The 19770-nt window shown below is 42.4% G+C and overlaps 1 long non-coding RNA gene across 1 annotated transcript in view; it reads left to right on the forward strand.

Moving 5' to 3' along the window:
• The window catches only part of LOC147697700 (uncharacterized), a 268884-nt gene extending 249536 nt beyond the window's left edge, over nt 1-19348 (forward strand). Inside the window, exon 4 of the long non-coding RNA XR_015299296.1 lies at nt 19066-19348. This is a non-coding gene — a long non-coding RNA (uncharacterized LOC147697700). The remainder of the gene's footprint in view (nt 1-19065) is intronic.
• Nucleotides 19349-19770: the final 422 nt, after the last annotated feature.

The following is a 19770-nucleotide window of genomic DNA, read 5'->3' on the forward strand; positions in this document are numbered from 1 at the left end:
GTAATGATATGAGAGTGGTCCCTACACAAGTACGGTGATAGCTTCAGGGTGGACTCCATTAGCTAGGTAGTTCTTTGATGATGAATAGATGCAGCAACACCCATAGTAAACAGAGGGTACACAAAAATGCAACAATACGTAACTTATTGAAAATTGTAGGTCAGGAATGACACTAAGGGAGGTGTTCGTAGTCCTCTGATGATTGAGGCTCAATGGCTTAAAAAGTTAGAAGCAAAAAAGTTCACGTTCAGTTTCTAAGTCTTCAATTTACACACAAGGTCTTGCTGGGGTGTTGATGTGGCTGCTGTAAAACTGGTGCGCTTGGAGGCTCGATTGGCGACCTGTTGAATAAGAGCTATGTTCATTGGTTAGTTCAGAAAACAGTGCATTATTGCATGTGCCGTCATCGATCGATTTCCTTTGAGGTCCTCTGAGGGTTTGTTCTCTACATTCCATTCACACAATTTTAGTGAGGCACCGAAAGGTGGCCCCAGTTGGGGTATCTATTTTTATAAGTTGTTAGGTCTCCCCCCTCTCCAGATAAACCTGAGAGTTAAACTTGTGAAGGATCTTTACAGGGTGATCTCATGAATATTAGGATGGTATACATTTTAGATAGGGTTCCCTCTGTGTTGCCCGCCCTTCTTTCCCAGTGTGTGCATTGGGGTACTGTTGGTGCTGGTTGTATTTGTGACCTACTTGTGCATGGTGTGATGTGTAATGAGGGGGCGTGTTGCTGTTTGAGCGCTGTTGGGGGTTGCAACGTGCCCTGTGGTCACATATGTACCCCTTTAAACCCTGGCATGCGGCATGCATGTGACCCTCCCTTCTGGCACCAGGTTTCTTGACTACGAACTAGAGATGTCTTTTTGAGGTAGTTTGGGCTTCTTTTTGTTGGTATGTTGGGTGCTTCCCTACGTATCATGCGATATGCTTGCTGATTTATCATGAAGAGAATAAAGGTGGTCGATAAGCTGTTCCATGGCCTCTGTACCGTTGCTTTTGTTGTTTTGTGGGGTCCGAGGTTGGGTCCACTGCATTCTACAGATGATGTATGTAAAGCCTGTTGAGCTGGCTGATTGCTAGGGCTGATACAGGGTGAGCGCATTCTGGGTTCTACTCTCGTTCAGAGCTATGATGGATTTTGCGGACTCCATCTTTCAGGCACTCCCCTCACCCATGGACCACATCTCTTCCTCAGTTTATGAACCTGCAGTTCGTAGCTGTGGCTTCTAACTGGCAGCAAACTTCTGTCATTATTTTGGAGGGGCATGGCCCGGCAAACAATTTTGGATGATTGGAAAATTTGAGGGAAAATGAAAAAAAGACATTGCTACTTAGAGAATCCGGGGGTCTTAAGATCGGGAACTCGTGGAACTTCGCCTAATGGAGGTGATGGACTGGGACAGTTGGGTATTCATGCAGATCTTCCCCTTCCGATTGGCTCGGTGCCATGCAGCACTTTGCACCCTGTCGGATCTTGTGCGGTGGAGGTTGTGGGGTCTTCACTACCCCAAGCATAAGGGAAACCTGGCTCCGACACTGAAGGACAGCTTAGTTTTGGAACTAAAAGGGCGTCTCCATTTGGCTGAAGGCTTCTGGTTTTAAGTGCACTGTTGGGGCTTCAAGCCATGAAGGAACTCTTCTCCCAGGCTGGATGCCTAAGAATGGGTACCTTTTGATTTGGTTATTATTACCCATCCCAATTGGATTCGGCTGTGTGGACCTGGGTGCCTACTTTTAAGGACCTGTCAGGGAGCCGCCCTGCTCCCTCATCAGATTGCCTTACTCCTACGGTGTGGCAAGCCAGCCCCCCCCCTGCGGGGTCAGCAGCAGAGTGGGGCTTAGGCTCCTGCAGGCGCCCTAAATGGCGAATTCTAGTGTGGATACCTGAGCAACATAGTACACACAGCGGCCCTAAACTCCTGTACGCAAGTAAAGGCTTGAATTCCTAATGTTGTCTTCTTTTTGATTTTTGGTTAAACGGACTTTGAGGTGTGGGTGAAATGGGCAGTATGCATTGAGAATTTTTAACTTACTGCACATCCGGGTTCTGCCTTTCTGTGAAGGCATTACCTCCCCAGACCCTTACCCCTCCCTGCCACGTATATGGTTCCGGTCCCTGTTGGGCTGGGTTCCCTATCTGTTGTTGCCACACTTTTGTCCAACTACCTGATACCTGTTGCTTTGGCTGGTTGACCTTCCGGCGGCGGAGTGCAGGGTGCATTCATGTCTCCCTTGGCCTGGTTTGGTGGATGGCGATTTTGTGGAGACAGGACCTGGCTCAACCACCTCTGTTCATGGTATGCCTTTAACCAGCATCTGTCTACCATGTGGCCTATTCTGTGACAATAGTAACATTCCCTAAGGCCTGGTTGCTGCCAACCACCTTGGCCTCTGCCGTTATAGTTATTTTAAAACCCTATGGGGTTTTGTGGTGGGGCCCCTTCAAGACTGGTGCCATTTGAACACTTGCATCCCACGCAGCCCCCTCGAGGGCGGTATTTTTCAATTTGTGTTGGACCAGCTTATCGGTGTCTCTTTGGGCTTGCTCCTGTTTCTTTTTGTAATAGTGCAATATGTGGGCCTGTATCTCCTGCCAGGTTTTGTCATCTAACCCCACTATGCCATCCAAACCACTTTGTATCTCTGTGGCATCCCTTTTTGAAGGCTATTATAAAAGAATGCAACTTGCTGGCCCGTACCAGTCCATGGTTGTCCTGTCTCTTGTCTCCTCGTTCCCTCATCCAATCCAGAAAATTGTATATGGTTTCCCCAGCTTTCATAGTCTCCGCCATCAACCCCTCTACATCAGGGAGGTCCAGGAATATCTCCCTCAGGGCCAGCCATATTTTGTGCCTCTACGAATTGAATACGGCCCTATCATGCTTGGTGTTTGTCAGCGTGATTGCTGGGATGCGAGCTTCGGCGAACACCGTATTAGTGTGCTCTCTGAAAAGATTACTTAGCAGACTTTTGATATCGCCTATCGCTAGGTTTATTCCAGCTGTGTTCTTCTCAAAACATGAGATAAATGTCCCCGTTCCATCCAGCAATGGCAGCAATTTGGTCCTTTGTCCTTCTTTATCCATCTGAGCCCAGGGCACGTAGCTGGTCCCTGACGTGCCGTTCTGTAGTAGCAGGTACATTTTGGCTTTGGATGGCTCTTCTGGTTTCTCCTTGACGTAGTGCTCCCATTTTCTTGGCAATCTTGCATGTAGGGAAAGCTCCACTTGGGATCGACCCCTACTTGCTGGTTGCAGTCTTCCTCTACAGCTAGGTCCCCGGGTTTGAAGGATCCCTCCTCCGGTCAAGGTCTATCGTACTGGCCCTTGGTCCAGCGGGCTAGCAGGTGGCTGAATGGCCACACAAAGATCTCGCCTTCCACTTGGGCCACTATCTCTCTTGGGGTCAGTCTATCAATATCATGTGTCAGGAAGGGGCAGCAGACGTCTTTGTTGCTGCTCCACTTGTACACACGCAAAGATGCCATCTTGTTTCTCCTGTGCCTTTGTTGAGTCTATAGCAGGCTACCTTGGTCTCTTATTTCCTGGTCATCCCCTCTTCTGTGTTCAAATCAAATCAAATCAAAACCACTTTATTCAATTAATAAAAATCATAAAAGTATACTATACAAAATACAGAAATAGTGCCAGATGTACCTAAGTTCTCAATAAAAACAGTTTAAAAACAATTGCACTTTAAAATTAGTTTATCACTTTCCTTGTATCTCATAACGTCAGGTGATACAGTGCCATTGGGTCCGCCAGTCTAAAATTCCTGCAACGAAGAGATACTACAAGGAAATTTGCAACACTAAACATAGTCACAGGGGATTCCATTAATTGTAGGTAGAGTAGTGCTGGTTTAGTCTGTAAAACCCCCTTATCTTTTAATAGTGGAAAAATAAACTTTTTTCTACCTCTGGTATAAAGGAGAAAAAAAACGTAAAATGCATTGTATCTTGGAGTGAGTGATCGTCACACTTTGTCAGGCTTACACCATCCCTTAGAATCACTTAATACCAAATGGATCTGATTAAATCGAAATTTCGTTAATAGCCATCGGTGGAAAGGGATCGTTACAGTAGAGAGGTACGGTTGAATCGATAAAGACGAGATAAGCAGGTAATGGGCCCTTACCGTGGGTTTTCTTAATTCTACAGATTCCCGCTCCTGCTCTCTAATCTTTATGAAATTTGTTTTGACCCAGGTTAGGTCAGCTTTCCTCAGGCCCTCTGGGTTTGTGAATATCTCCGGGCGCCCCAGTTCCCTAGCTGTTGTTTTAATGAAGGACAACCACTGGATTTCCTTAGCTCTCTCTAATTTCATACAGTCCCTTAAAATCTTGTGATTCAGGGTAAGATTAGGGTTCGTCCAGATTTTAATCCATAATAAAATAGGGGCCATGCTTATTATATCTGCAATATAACCCTTGCCTAACTCAAGGTGGACCGCAAAGGTAGCCGTTGATTGGGGAAGGGCTAAGAGGGCACGGAGGAATTTATTTTCCTCTTTCTGGATGGACTCAGATTGTTTATAGCCACATATTGCAGCCCCATACCTTGCGATTGAGATGGTTTTTGCATTATAAATGGATAAAATTGCTTCGCACGGTTTTCCCCCTAACCTTTTAGCGAATCCTGATATTACAGCTGACGATCTTCTCACAGCATTTATTTTAGTGGTAAGTTGGGAACCCACGAACCTTTGTCGTCAAACACGACCCCCAAATACGTGAAGACTTTCACTCTAGAGATTAAAGAGTCATTACAAAAAAAAGATTTAATATTGTTCTTTCTCGAGCCCAGTGACATGACGTGCGATTTTCCATTATTAATCACTAAGTCCAATGATTTCATAAAATCCCCGAAGGAGTTTAGTAGTCTTTGTACCCCAAGTGGTGTCCGTGCCAATAAAACGGCATCATCCGCGTATAGGAGTACTGGGATAGACGTTCCTCCCATACGCGGTATGTCATGTGTCGCCTTTACCAATGTATTTTCCAGGGAATTTATATAGAAGGTAAATAGCATTGGGGCCAATATGCACCCTTGGCGCACCCCACTGCCAGATTTAAACCCTGTAGTGCATTTACCCTCCTGTATCATCCTTATTGATGCATACAGGTCCCTGTGCAACTCAGCCAAAAAATACACAAATGGCTGATCAATCCCTAGATACAGGAGTATAGTCCACAGCCTCGACCTATTGACTAGGTCGAAGGCCGTGGACAGATCCATAAATCCCAGGAAGATTGAGCCCTTGGCAGCAACCGTATATTTATTTATTATTAAGTGTAAATTGAGGCACTGGTCCTCCGTGCCTCTGCCAGATCTAAACCCATACTGGGCATTAGATAAGATATCTTTCTCAGAAACCCAGGCTGATATTTTGGCTAAAATAACTTTCCCCAAGATTTTAATAGAAGAGTCTATTAGAGATATGGGCCTATAGCAACTAGGATCTCCCCTTTGACCCTTTTTAAACACAGGGATAATAATTGAACAAGACCATGATGCCAGAAACCCAATTGCAGATGATGAATTAAAAACATTTGTTAATAATTTAGTCCAATAAATGGTCATCCCCTCTTCTGTGTTGATAATCTGGTGAGGCTGGGACCTTATCCAAAAGCCAGTTCATCGAGTTCTACCCCTGATTCCTCTCCGATCTGTGCCCGGTACCTATCCCCTGCCTCCTTAGGTGAAGGGCGCACTGCTCTGCTTTTTCTCTTTGCTTCCATGGCCCTCTCTCTCTCTCTCTTTCTTTCTCTCTCTCTCTTTCTCTCTCTCTCTCTCTCTCTTCAGTTCGCCCCTTTCCTCCAAATCCCATCTAGTTTGCCTCTTTCGCTCTGAGCTTTGTGCTGTTCTTTTTGGCCGGAATTTGCCTTCAAATTCGCTTTCTTTCATTTCCTCAGCAACCTTCGCAAACCCTATAGCTCCACCCTCATCATCGGATACCAGAGGACTGGGGCCTCTTTTCTCCCAGAACTGCTATAAACCTCCTCCTTATCACTCGAGTGTGCCTGCCTGAACCGGTGGGAGTGCGTGTACTTAGTGCCTCTGGGGTTCGGTGGACTGAATGCAACAGGGGTGGGGCCGAACTTCGGGGAGCCCGCTCACTGGACTCGTCGGTGCTGGGTTTGCCTGTGCGTGTGGGCCTGTTAGGCTCTCCTGCCTGGACCTAACAGTTAGTTGTTTGGTAGGGGACTGTTTGGTTCCCACAACTGACGGGTTAGTGTATCCTAATTCGGGAAAAACAGGCATCAGGATAGCACCTCCATACCTGCATTTGGCAGATTGAGTGCAGACGCCTTGCTTGTTGTCTGTGAGATAGGATTTTCTGGCTGGTCCTCCTCGAAGAAAGCCCACAGCTCTATAGTGCCTCTCTCCTGACATGCGTATTTGGTTGGTATGTGTGTTTTTATGTGTTTGATCGCGTTAGTGTCGAAAGTGCCCTCATTTGGCCAGGGAAACACGAGTATCTTAGTGTGTGTGTGCCATTCATGGCAAAACTTGTAAATTTAGTTTTGCCTGTGTGGGGAACCTGATTTGCATGTGTTTTAGTGGTGATTCCATGACGAGTTGGGTATTTTTTTAGATGACAGATTTGCCCTAGTTTCTCTTATTTAGGGAATCTTTTTGTTTTGCTCTAATTGTTGGGAAAGTATATACACAGGGGTTTACTGGTCCGAACTACTTACTATGAGCATGAATATTTCACAAATAACAATCCATATGAAGGGTCACAACCTAGAAGAAAGTGTAATTGTTAAGCAAGCAATACAAAATTCAGCATTGAATAACAAATTCTAACTTTTGGCATTAAATAACAAATTTTAGCTTTGGCATCAAACAACGATTGTAAGAAATAACATCACCTTCATATACCACATTGAATCATCGATAATATACAACACTTGGGACTAAACACAATTGCAATAATTCCCAGCACCACATTGTTAAATATATTTTATTTATTTGTATTTATTTTGAAGGTTTTATATAGCGCTAGATCCACCCGAGGGTATCAGAGCGCTTTACATCAGCAATGGAAATAAACAAGAAAAACAATCATAGCAATTGAACGAAACAAGTGTGTGTAAGAAAGACAGCAGTGTGTGTGTGAGAAACAGCAGTGTATGTAAGAGAGACAGCAGTGTGTGTGTTCTAGGGAGAGACAGCAGTGTGAGAGACACAGCAGTGTGAGAGACACAGCAGTGTGAGAGACAGCAGTGTGAGAGACAGCAGTGTGAGAGACAGAGCAGTGTGAGAGACACAGCAGTGTGAGAGACAGCAGTGTGAGAGACAGCAGTGTGAGAGACAGAGCAGTGTGAGAGACACAGCAGTGTGAGAGACAGCAGTGTGAGAGACAGCAGTGTGAGAGACCTTTTATTTATGTCACTCTCTACTAACTATTATTCACTGCTAATACTCTCTACTACTCTCTAATGCTTACCTATTGCCATTGTAAGTGACAATACCATATATTTATTGGTTTTAAAAAAAAAACAATAAATGAAAAAAATGACATTTTCAATGCCAATAGCTCTAACTTTAACAAAGACGAGACCATTGCATTGTAAATGCTTGTTCTTATTTAACTTTTCCTCGTAGTTGTCTGCATACTATTCCCCCGCCCCACCTCACTGCTCTTACCTGCACGAGCCGCTCCTGCTTTACATTCCTTCAGTCCCTCGGCTGGAGGGTCGGATGGTTAAGAACCAGGTACACACACCTACACCCAAGCACATTCTCTCTATCACTACCATTCATTCATCTACTTACTCACTCACTGTCTCTCTATATATTGCTCTTTCTGAATTTCAAATGAATGACATACTCGTTCTTGCGGTAGTTCTGCTGAGGTCCACTCCGAAGCACCACTATAGACCAATGCAAGCATGATACAGGAGGAGTCTTTATTTAAAAATGATTACATTGGAAGCAGCAGGGGCATGAGTTGTTTTTCCTAGCTTGGCCGCTGTGCCCCGAACGTGTATAATCGTTTTTTTGAAAACTTTTGTGTTTTTTTCATTTTTAAATATTTTATCATTGTGTGTTTCAAACGGACTTATGATAAATTTTGATTATGTTCACATTCTCCCCACAAACCTCTTGGATCACCACTGGCATAATGATAAGTCGAACAAATTAAATAAAATCTTACTTCAGGTGGTGCTAATATACAATCGACCAGAGCAAAAGTCGCACTTGTGGTTTTCAAAAGGCATTTCCTAGTCAAGAGTACAGCTAATGGGCTGTTGTGGGCTAGTGTTTCTATGAACTGCAACCACTGGATGCCAGATTCTCTGTAAGAACTATATGGGCCTGACACACGCAGAGTCTTGTCATAGAACAATTATTTGCATTGCTGTGTGCTCAGCAGGGCCGGACAGGCCGTAGCGGGCTCAGAGTGTTTCCCCGGTGGGCCGGAAGAGTGGGGTCCGTTTTTGTTACTGGGGGTCCAGGGCCGGACTAGGAACCACAACCGGCCCTGGCAAAGTGCTCGGCCGGCCACCCCACTCCCCACTCGGGGGTGTTGGAGGTGCTGCCGAGCTCTTTGCCGGGGACGGTTTTCGGCCGATTTTGATACAGGGCCGATTTTGCAGCTATGCTGCAAAAACGGCCCTGTAACAAAAACGGCCCCCAGAGACCCAAAACCGGTCCCACCCGTGCGGCGCACCGGGGAATTACCCGGTGCCCGCTAATGGCAGTCCGGCCCTGTGGGGTCGGTTTGACAACAATGCTTCAAAATCGGCCCCATGTAAAAAAAAACTAGCAGCAGTGTTCCCCAGCCCCCTAGCCACCCCCTACCGAGACACCCCACCTCCCCAGGCCAGTCGGAGGGATGTAAATGCTAGGGCTGGTGTGCGATACCAGTCTGGCCCCCTGGTGATCAGACTCACTCTGTGATTCAGGGAATTCTCAAAACCCTGTGCAACAAAAAAGGATTTCACCGGTCCTACCGTCTACTCCGCCTGAATTACTCTGTCTGCAAAAGCACGGTGTAAGCTGTCAATATTTCATGTAACATATTGACAGTTTACATTTTCAAAATGGCTACCACCTGTGCTTGGCAGGCACCAGCCATTCCATGCTTAGCAACCTCAAAATGGTCACATCCCATTTGTTCATGCCATTGCGAGTCACAAGAGTCAGATTGCACCCTCTGGCCTTCCCTTTTCCTTGCAACTCACAAGGGTTTGTAATCTGCGCGGATACGGAAGTGCGGGGAGCAGGAGAGAAGGAAGAAGACATTGAAGGCCAGAGTAATTGCAGGATAAAAGCATCTTGATTTAGAATGGCCGATTCGAATCGAAATGCCCTTTTCTGCATGGCAAATTGGGGCTCTGCACTACTTACAGTATGTTCAGGAAGTTCTTTTACAATGTGATTTCTTGAAACCTTATTTGTCAATTCTGTTTTCTTCTTCGCAATCATTTTCTGGCTCATAGTCTATTTATGGACAAAACCACTAGGAAAATATGTGATGTCTCCAGTATACTCTTTAGTCCGTATTCCTTCGACCATTATCACAAAATATAAAAATATACAATTCATTAAATCCTTTTGTACACAAATTAAAGAATTAATCCTCTAGGCTTGCAAAAAAAAGTATGTAAAAAAATGTATATACGATAATGATTATAATGAGCATAAATCAAACTGTGTAATAGGGTACAGCATCCATTTGAGGATGTAAACATACAATTTTATGCATTTACATTTAGTAATCTAATAAATGTCATGAAGTCTTACAATCTTTAGTTAGGGCAACACACCTGTTCATAAGAACCACATAGGCAAAATTCTATATCATCAATAACATGATACTCAGTATGGTGAATTAATTATTATTAGTAGAAAATGAAAACATCAAGCAAACCACAAATGTGTACAGAACATGAGAGCAGATCCCTCATCGTATACAGTTAGTTCTCTACATACAGGTAAATCATGAGAGCAGATCTCTCATCGCATGTAGTTGAGTTCTCTACATATAGTTACATCAACAACAATCTGCCTTCATAGGTCCTAGCTAGCTGATGCATATTTCCAAAGTATTGATTTAAATTTCGTATTTTATTCTTGAATACAGTGCAAACGTTTAAAGTGAAAGAATACACATAGAATGTCATATAGTAAGTCTCTATCACACATTATTGTATTGGTATACATAATCTTCAAATGCATATTAACCATGGGACACAATATAGCTTTGTTGAAACAAACCGTACGATCTTCGCAAAGTAAAAAAATGTCTTTCCCTCTTTATTTAAACCATTCAGTATTTTAGGTGTTTTCGTATATCTTATATCTTAAGACTCAAAGGCAAACTGTAACCATTCATGATTTCGAACTAGGACGTCTTTGATTCATACACTCTTTAAAAAATAGAAAACATAAAAGTGCAGACAGTACAGTCTAGAGACCTCAAGATACACATTTAACTTCACACCATGACACCCATGCTGGGAATTTCACAAGAAGCAAAGTTAAACACCAACCTCTCTTCTTTATGCGAGCTGCTGAAGGTCAGGTTAAAGCTAACGTGTTGCGGAGCTCAGAAGTGACTGCTGGCTGGCTGTCAGTCCACAAAGATGTTAAAGAAATATCTCTGCCTGCGGGTGTGGAGGCTTTCTGTCGTGTGAGCTGGTCTGTCTTTGCTTCTCCGCTCTGCTGCCAAAAGCTCGAATCCATTTGGGCAGTAGCTATGCAGCAGGATTCCACCGTTTCATCACAATCCGACAGTTATGTTAGCCTAAAAGGTATGGCGGAAAGTTGCAATCCTGCATGCAAAGCCAGTGATCATTAGATACTAGGGCTCCTTTCGGGCACCCAACAGTCCAGCAAGCTTCAGAGACCCCTTCAGGTCACTGCATGGACACCATAACCTCTAACCCCTAGTATACTTTCTGTAACTTTTTAGACCCCTGCTATATCTCTAAAGATCACTCATTCCCTTCATTCTCTCTGCAGGCTGATTTCCTTCCACTGTAAGTCGAATTTCAACCCTAAAGGCACCTTAACTATTGGTGTGGCTGGACTCTAACATTACAGACCTCTTCTCTAAACATACACATTATTTTCCCTATCACTGGAAACTGCATCCCTGAACTTACTGACTCCATATGTATCCGAGTAAACCCTGTCCCTACTGGTTTATTCCAGTTCCCTTCCCCCGCAGATCCTTTAACTACCCCTGCCAATAACTTATTTACCCTTGTCGTTTTTACCCCACTCACAAATCAATTTTCACTTGCAAATACTACTCCAATCCCCAAAGACTCTTGGAAGAACTGTTTGCTACCATGCCAAAGCTTTTCCCCTTCCTATAGATTTCTGCTCAACTTCTACAAATGATGCCCCAGTACCCTACCAGATTTTAAATCAAGTAGCAGCCACAGGTTAAAAAAAACTCTAGCAAAGCTCTTCAGGAACACAGAAACACAGGCAGATTAGACAGGCCTTCACAGTGTCCTCACATTAAATGAATTTGTGTCAGAATGCCTTCATCTCACTGTGCTGCCTGCATACAAGATGCCCCACTCAGTTTGTTATTGCTGTCTATGTTTTCCAGACTACATTATTGTGTTTTATGTTTCTGTACGTTTACAAGTTCGCAAAATGCTTTCAAATGTTTTAATTGCTACTTACCAATACCTAAAACTGCAAAATAAATAACTAGATTAGCCGAGAAGGGGTTATGACAGCTTCTGATGCAGTAATTGCTGCACCTCGCTGGTAAATGGTGTGTCATGCCCTGTTATGCTGTGATACTCACAGTTTGTAAAGTGTGCTGGCTACATGCCGCTGGCAGAGAAAGAGCCGGAACTATTCTGACAGCTATTGTAGGGGGTTATTTAGAGTTTTGCGGATGCAGGGAATCTGCCAAAAGGTGGGCCATGCCTTCTGCTCTGTTTAGAGTGTATTCCGATGTATACACATTACGGGGCACATGCATCAACCTATTTAGGAAGTGCAAACGGTGCGAATCTGTAAATTCGGCCGTTTGCGCTTCCTAAATACGTTTTTGGGATGCATGAAACATTTTTTCAAAATTCGTATTTTTTTTGCATTTCCTAAAAATGCGAATGCATTTAAGGAATCGCATTTGTGCGATTCCTTAAATACAATGCATCATCTTTAAAAAAAAATGCGAATTTTGAAATAGGAAGTGCAAATTAACACAAGGTTGACCCTCGTGTTCATTTGCGAAATTGTTTCAAAAAGCACAAAAATGCATTTTGAAAAGTGTCATGTTACAGACACACATGTCCTTAGGACATGTGTGTGTGAAACATGCACTTTAAAATACATTTCAGGGGTGCAGGGGGGGGGTCCTTTGGACCCCCCTCTGCACCCTTGCAATGCATCAACAAATTGCGATTTCCTAAAAAAAGAAATGCAAAACGGCATTGATTCCTATGGGCCTCTAGGCCCATAGGAATCAATGTAATGCCATTCCTTAATTGCGATTCGCAATTAAGGAATCGCAAATTCCGAAATTTAAGAAATCCCAAAAAATTTTAGGATTTCTTGATGCATAGGATTTTGCAATTCCTAAATAGCGATTCCTTAATTTTCGCTATTTAGGAAATGCAAAATCCTAGATTGATGCATGTGCCCCTACATCCACAAAACTCCACGTAAATCCCTTGCACATCTGTTTGTTTTTTTTTGCGAAAAGAGCAAAGGGCCACATGCATCAATCTAGGATTTTGCATTTCCTAAATAGCGAAAATTAAGGAATCGCTATTTAGGAATTGCAAAATCCTATGCATCAAGAAATCCTCATTTTTTTTAGGATTTCTTAAATTTCGGAATTTGCGATTCCTTAATTGCGAATCGCAATTAAGGAATGGCATTACATTGATTCCTATGGGCCAGGAATCAATGCCGTTTTGCATTTCTTTTTTTAGGAAATCGCAATTTGTTGATGCATTGCAAGGGTGCAGAGGGGGGTCCAAAGGACCCCCCCCCCTGCACCCCTGAAATGTATTTTAAAGTGCATGTTTCACACACACATGTCCTAAGGACATGTGTGTCTGTAACATGACACTTTTCAAAATGCATTTTTGTGCTTTTTGAAACAATTTCGCAAATTAACACGAGGGTCAACCTCGTGTTAATTTGCACTTCCTATTTCAAAATTCGCATTTTTAAAAAAAATGATGCATTGCATTTAAGGAATCGCACAAATGGGATTCCTTAAATGCATTCGCATTTTTAGGAAATGCAAAAAAAAACGAATTTTGACATAATGTTTCATGCATTCTAAAAACGTATTTAGGAAGCGCAAACGGCCGAATTTACCGATTCGCACCGTTTGCACTTCCTAAATAGGTTGATGCATGTGCCCCTAAGTCTTAATCAGTTAACAAAATGGATCTAGGTTATGTGTTTTCCATAAGGAAAGTGAAGGGTGATCCCAAGTACCAAAGCTAGTACAAAATAGCTTGACCCTCTAGACTCTGCTGGGGGTGAGGGGGCACCAGGAGTTGCTCTAGATCATTCAAGCATCGGTAACAAACAGAAAAGTGTTTAATAGTGAGATTTCTTTAAAACGAGGGGGGGGTAGAACCAAAGACAACTCGCAGTGACTATTGCACAGAACTGACTCTTGGGATGCACACTACACAGCACTGGCTGATCAGATGAATAATGCACTGGCTGATGGAAAAACTACTGAATAACTCAGGCTTATGGAATTCATATTGCACAGTACAGTCCTGTAGAGTTAATACAGCTGAGCACGGGTAGAAGGGCGGACACCAGATCGACTTACGGTACTAGGCACTGGTTGATATGCTGTTTTACAATTTGAAACATCCAACCTCTTTATGGTTAGAGAATGTTGACAAGTATGCACTAGGTGATGGGACCAAAAATAAAATAAACCAAACTAAGCTACGGTCTCACTGAGACTAAGGGGCAGATCTACAAGAAAGTGCCGCAGCACGACACCGCAAGCCCTTTGGCTGCACCATGCTGCGGCACTTTTAGAGCACAGGAATGCAACATATCTACAATGATATGTTGTATTCCTGTGCTCTCCCCTGCGCTGTCACAGAAACAGCTGCCATGCGCTGGCGCAGGCACCCTTGCACCGTGGTGCAAGGATGCGTGCGCCATGGGGAGATTGCTTTTGTGAAGAAAGGGGCGCCTTCCTGCACAAAAGCAATCACTGCAGGAATTTTCCTCTTTCAATGCATGCTGTAGAATGCAGTACGCATTAAAAGAGGAAAAAACGAGGAGAAATTAAAACATTTCTCCTCGTTTTGGTTTGCTACGAAACCCTATGGTGGTGCAGCAAATTAACGCATTTCCAGGTTTACGATTTCTCATAAATCTAGAAATACATCAGTGGACATGGGGGTTGCGTGGGAACACCCACAGCAACGCCTATGTCCCGCCCCTAACACGCAAAGTGTTGTGTGAACAGGGGCAATATTTACAAGCACGCAGGGTGACTTTACCTGTGCTTGTAAATATCCCTTAGCAGGTTGCTCCACTGGTGCATCCCACAACGTGATGCACCAGCAGCGCATGGGGCTTGTAAATCTGTCCCTAAGTATTTTCATTGAAGGAAATCTATAAATTATGTTGATTTAAATTATGCCTCATGCTCATGTAGGAGACTGAAGAATCACCAAACCTGTTCTTTCAGATGTAGAGGCTGTAATGTAGGTTTGGCATACATCAGCACGGATCTGTCTCAACTAATGTCCTGTCCACTGAACAAGATATTTTCTGCGGAGTAAGAGCAGGATTCTGATGGAATATTTATCATGAATTTATCATGAAGTTAAGTGCTCTTTTCTAGCAACTAACAAGACATCTAGTTTGATTGTAGACAGACAATTGAAAATTATTTTTACATTGTGGCCACGCTTCTGGCAATAAAGTCAGAATGATAACAAAAAGGCTAAAACATCACATGGGCCGCACACAAATGAACTCTCCAATGCAGGGTGATTTTTGAATTTTGGTCTGTGAATTCCCATTAAAATTGGCAACAACTGCCGACTATTAAATGGCTCAGAAATGTGAATAACTTTATGGCCTACTGTCCCTTTGCCTGAAAGGGCTCTGCATCATCTTTTGGTACGCTTCCAGGACATGGTATCAATGCTGCCATATCACAATGTTTATAATAATATGCTGTACAAATGCAATTAGAAAATGTCTTCAGGACGGTCCATAACCGAAGGGACTTTGTAACCACTTTGTACACAGAAATATGTCCCAATTTTCTTATCTTTTTATATTACACCGCTTACAAAATTTTGCAGGAACATTACATTTTTTAATATTTACTTTTATCCTTAGGTGTTCGTGTTCTTATCTTTCGCAGATGTGAAAAGCCCTTAATTCTTTTCATAATTGCATTCCTTTGATAGACTCGAGTCAAAAACTTTATTCAGCACTAGGCCATAAAATAATATACTTCATACTTACATGTTGTTAAAATGAACAGAACATTACAGTGGACTCTCAAGCCATTCACAAAATACCTTGATCAAATTCCATCAACAATACAAAGTGAATAAACGCAGCATTAGTCAATAGAAGAGGTCACAGTCGTCCTGACGAATATTCCCTAGTACTGATGTACACCAAAATTCAGACTCGAGCAGTTGGAGACGGAGCAAACAGACAGAAAAAGAATTCGAACGTAAGAGTGTAGTAATGGGCATGAACAAACGCCCTTGGACTAGAATAAAAACTGCAAAAAAACATAAAATGGGTCAGGGTTCGCTTACAAACCCCATCACAAGACCAGGGAGGTAAAAAAGAGAACCACAATCCCTACTTAGGATGGGCTACCAGGAAATACAAAGTACCCAATCTAAAACGAGTCAGATAAAATCTGCTTTCCAAATTTTTAATCCAGGTAAGGTAGTGTTCCTCGCTCTCAGTCTGCTTTAGATCTAAATAACGGACGGCTGAGGCCATAGACAGATGTACAAGCATGTCTTGCAATTTATAAGAAATGAAAGAAGATTTTACCAATACTTTCGTGCTTCCATTAGTTTTTTGTGGTTTGTGAAAGAACGTATAAAGTCCTATAGTTATAAATGTCTTATGGACAAAAGCAAGCAAGGGGATAGCGGCTGCATAATCTAATGTAGGACAGTCTGCGAGAATCATTTGACTGAACGATGTGTGAGGCGAGTGTCAGATCTTTAACCATAGCAGCAGCGGGCAACCTGAACTAGATCCGCCAAAAATGCCAATCCAACTTCCAAATGAGTAATAAAAGTAGCTCTACTCTCCAGCACGGATGTATGTCGTTATTACGCATGCTTTTAAAACGCATGCCTTTACCACGCAGGTTTTACAACGCAAGTCGTTACAACGACTTGCGTTGGGGGGCGCTGGATAGTGAATAGTTTAATTTACTATTCCAACTCCAGTCCCCGTGGAAAGTAGGGAAGGTTTTGGATAGTAAATTATACTATTCCCTATCCTACAGCGCCTCCCAGCGCAAGTCGTTGTAACGACTTGCGTTGTAAAAGTTGCGTGGTAAAGGTACTGCGTGGTAAAAGTTGCGTTGTAAACGCTGTTCCCCCTCAAGCACGGCAAGTAATCTACAGATGAATTGATTTTCCATTGTCTGTAGGTTGCCGGCCAGAGAGTAGCCCCAAACACCAGCCCCATTAATCCCCTGGGAAATGTGCTTACTCTTATAAAGAGAATAACGTTCTCTAATGGGGTTGTTTCCAAGTCTTTTTGAAAACCTAAAAATTGCATCTATTGCCCCCTCGAATTTACCTGCTCGGTGAGACAAAAGGTTTCCCCAGATCAAATTTGAAGATATCAAAACCCCATAATAATTAAAATTGGTTACTTTAGCCATGGGGATCCCAGCAATGTGAAAGACTACTTATGATTAATTTTTCAGTTTGAGTCCCCCCATGAAATCATAAAAAATATTCAACAAAAGCTGGAGGTCATCTGCTCTACAAACTGTGTCGTCCATGTATGATAAAATAAACTGGAATGACGCAGGTACCAAATGTGGGAAGGTCTTTTGCTCTTGCCACTTACTCCTTCTCAATGGCGTTCATATAAAAATGAAATAAAAAGGGGGCTAATATACAGCCCTGCCTTACACCTTTGTTGGAGTTAAAAGCACAGGTGCAATCTTCATTTACATGATAACACACTTGCACTGCTGTGCCCCAATGCAAGAGTTTTAGTAGGTCAACAAAGGCGGGGTTAATACCAGCCTTCCCCATCATGATACATAACTTTCCCCTGTCCACTAGGTGGAAGACACTTGACAGGTCCACGAAGGCCATGTGGAGTGCCCCGCCTCTGGCCAGAGCATATTTACCCCCATCATAAGGAGGTTCAATGTTTGCTCAATGGTTCCTACTCCTGGGCGGAAAACATACTGAGCCTCGGAAAACAACTTCTTTTCCACGGCCCAGTACTCTAAAAGTCGCCCTAAGATCTTGATCGAGAAGTCTAGGAGAGAAATGGGCCGGTGCAAGAGGGTTGGTTTCTACTCCCTTTCTCAAACATAAAAAACAATATTGATTCCTTCCAGGTGCTTGGGAGTGAGGGGTTCTATCTGAAAACATCCACAGGAACCCCATCCGGGCCTGGCGCCTTCACTGGAGATGATTTTAAAACAGCTCTGGTGACTGCATTGATATCAATAGTGTTATTTAAGACAAGGGTGTCTGCACTAGATAGAATTGGGGCTGCTGCAGTGTGTTTAAAAATATCCTCGTCACTAAAGATTTTAGAAAAATGTGCAAACCATTTAACAGGAGGGATAAGGCATTCCAACGTAGGTCGACTATCGTCGGAGAAGTAAGGTCTTAAGGTCTTTTAACAACTTCCCAAAATGCCCTTAAATCCCCAGTGGCTGCAGCTTTTTTGGAGGTCATCCCTGTTCTGCTTTCTAATCTCCATTTTTCTGGCCTCCAGTGTAGCTTTGTGTGATAAATTATCGCAGAACACTAAAATCACAAGTATGTATAAAAGTATCTACATTTTGTAGTGTCAGTACACAATCAGTGGTTTTAAAAACTCTCACAAGAGTGCAATTGTACTTGAAGAGTTCCTGAAATTTGGGAATAGTGCCAGCTATTTTGGAGAGGTCCCAGAAGCAAAAGGACGAACAGCTGTGTGATTACTAGATCATTGTATGTGTTCAGTGATCTCTTAACATTTAGTAAATTAATTAAAATAGTGTATTGTTAGCATCGTCATACAGTAATAAATTAAAATAAGCAAATAAAAAACAAGGTTAAAGCCCTCAAATAAAAATACCCAAATGGTCATGTAAAATTATATTGAAGATTTAAATATATTAAAACTAACATTACATAAGACCTTTTTAACCCAATATGTATCATACATAACCGTAGTTGGGCTCCTTTAAGTGCAGAAATTCAAGTTCGGAAAAAACATTGTTAGCAATGGAGATAAAGATCATCTGATTGTTAGCCTAATCATTTTCTTCCCGAGTGCCCTGTTCTCCTTACAAATGTGCAACCGTAACCTAGGTGACTATATTCATAGTATGGTGGTACTTTTTTGTAGTCAATCTGTTTTTCTGAACGATTTCTAGAAGTGCCTGACTCCCCACGGATTAGTCCCTGGACATGGATTGTTTCCCCACGTTAGACCAATCGGTAATGGTGCAACATTACAATGCACTGTCTAGCAAGTTTAGGAAAGTCCTTCAAAAATCAGAAGAAAAATGTGTACCATTTGCATTCCTGCAAGCCCACTCTTTCTTACTTGTGTGAGATTTCCCATGGAGGTGCTAGAGCGCTACAGCAGTCAACAGCCGAAGTAAGAAAGGGGTACTATTTTGAAGTCGGTCTATATGGTTTCTAAATTGTCTTTAATGTCTGTCTAGAGAGAGAGGGCGCGAGAGAGAGAGTTTGTTCTGGATAGTGACACTTTCGTGTATACAGTTATTACCTTAAATGGTGTAGGCTGACATTTCTAACAAGTGAGCAACAGATTAAAATTAAATGGACATTTATTTAACAACCACAAAAAATAGTCTAATTTTGTCTACTTATTTTCAGAATCTCAGAATCCACCACCTCGATTCATCAATGAGCTGTCATCCCTATCTCCATTGATTGCATCTTCTTCACACCATCTACTGTGTTGTCTTATTTTTTACTTTTAAAATGCATGTTTATACATGTGAATGATTGTTTTGTGAAAGCATGTTAGTCTTTGATTGTAATATCATCTGTTATTAAATTAGATTTGGATGCAATAAATGTGTTTATATTTTTTGTAAAACATGGTGTATTTGTTATATTTATTTAATAAAATTGTGTATTTCACAATGGCTATCTCAGATGCATGAAAACTGTTATATTGTGTTGTGTCGTGTTGTGCTAGTAATCTTGTACATTTGGAAGTGTTCCTTTCTTCTTGCTTTTTCCATGCTTGCAACCACATGATTCATGCCTCTGCAGGCAAGATTTATTACCTGCTCAGTCAATGAAGACAGAATCTGATTACATTAAGCTTAAACATCATCTGGAAGTAATTGTCTAAGCATAGAGATTTGCAAAAGCCCAGATTGATAACGCACACACAGTGTAAAAGCTCTGTATTTCCATTGTGGTCCCATCTATCCATACCTTCTTCATTCATCCACCCATCCATACACGCTTCCATTCATAATTATCATACACATTAATGTAAAATATAGAATAATCTGTCCATCCCCTACCTGCGTTTTATTCAGCCACTTTCTGATGTTGCTACATGTT

Source organism: Lissotriton vulgaris, chromosome 8, assembly GCF_964263255.1.
Source record: "Lissotriton vulgaris chromosome 8, aLisVul1.2, whole genome shotgun sequence".
Taxonomy (NCBI): domain Eukaryota; kingdom Metazoa; phylum Chordata; class Amphibia; order Caudata; family Salamandridae; genus Lissotriton; species Lissotriton vulgaris.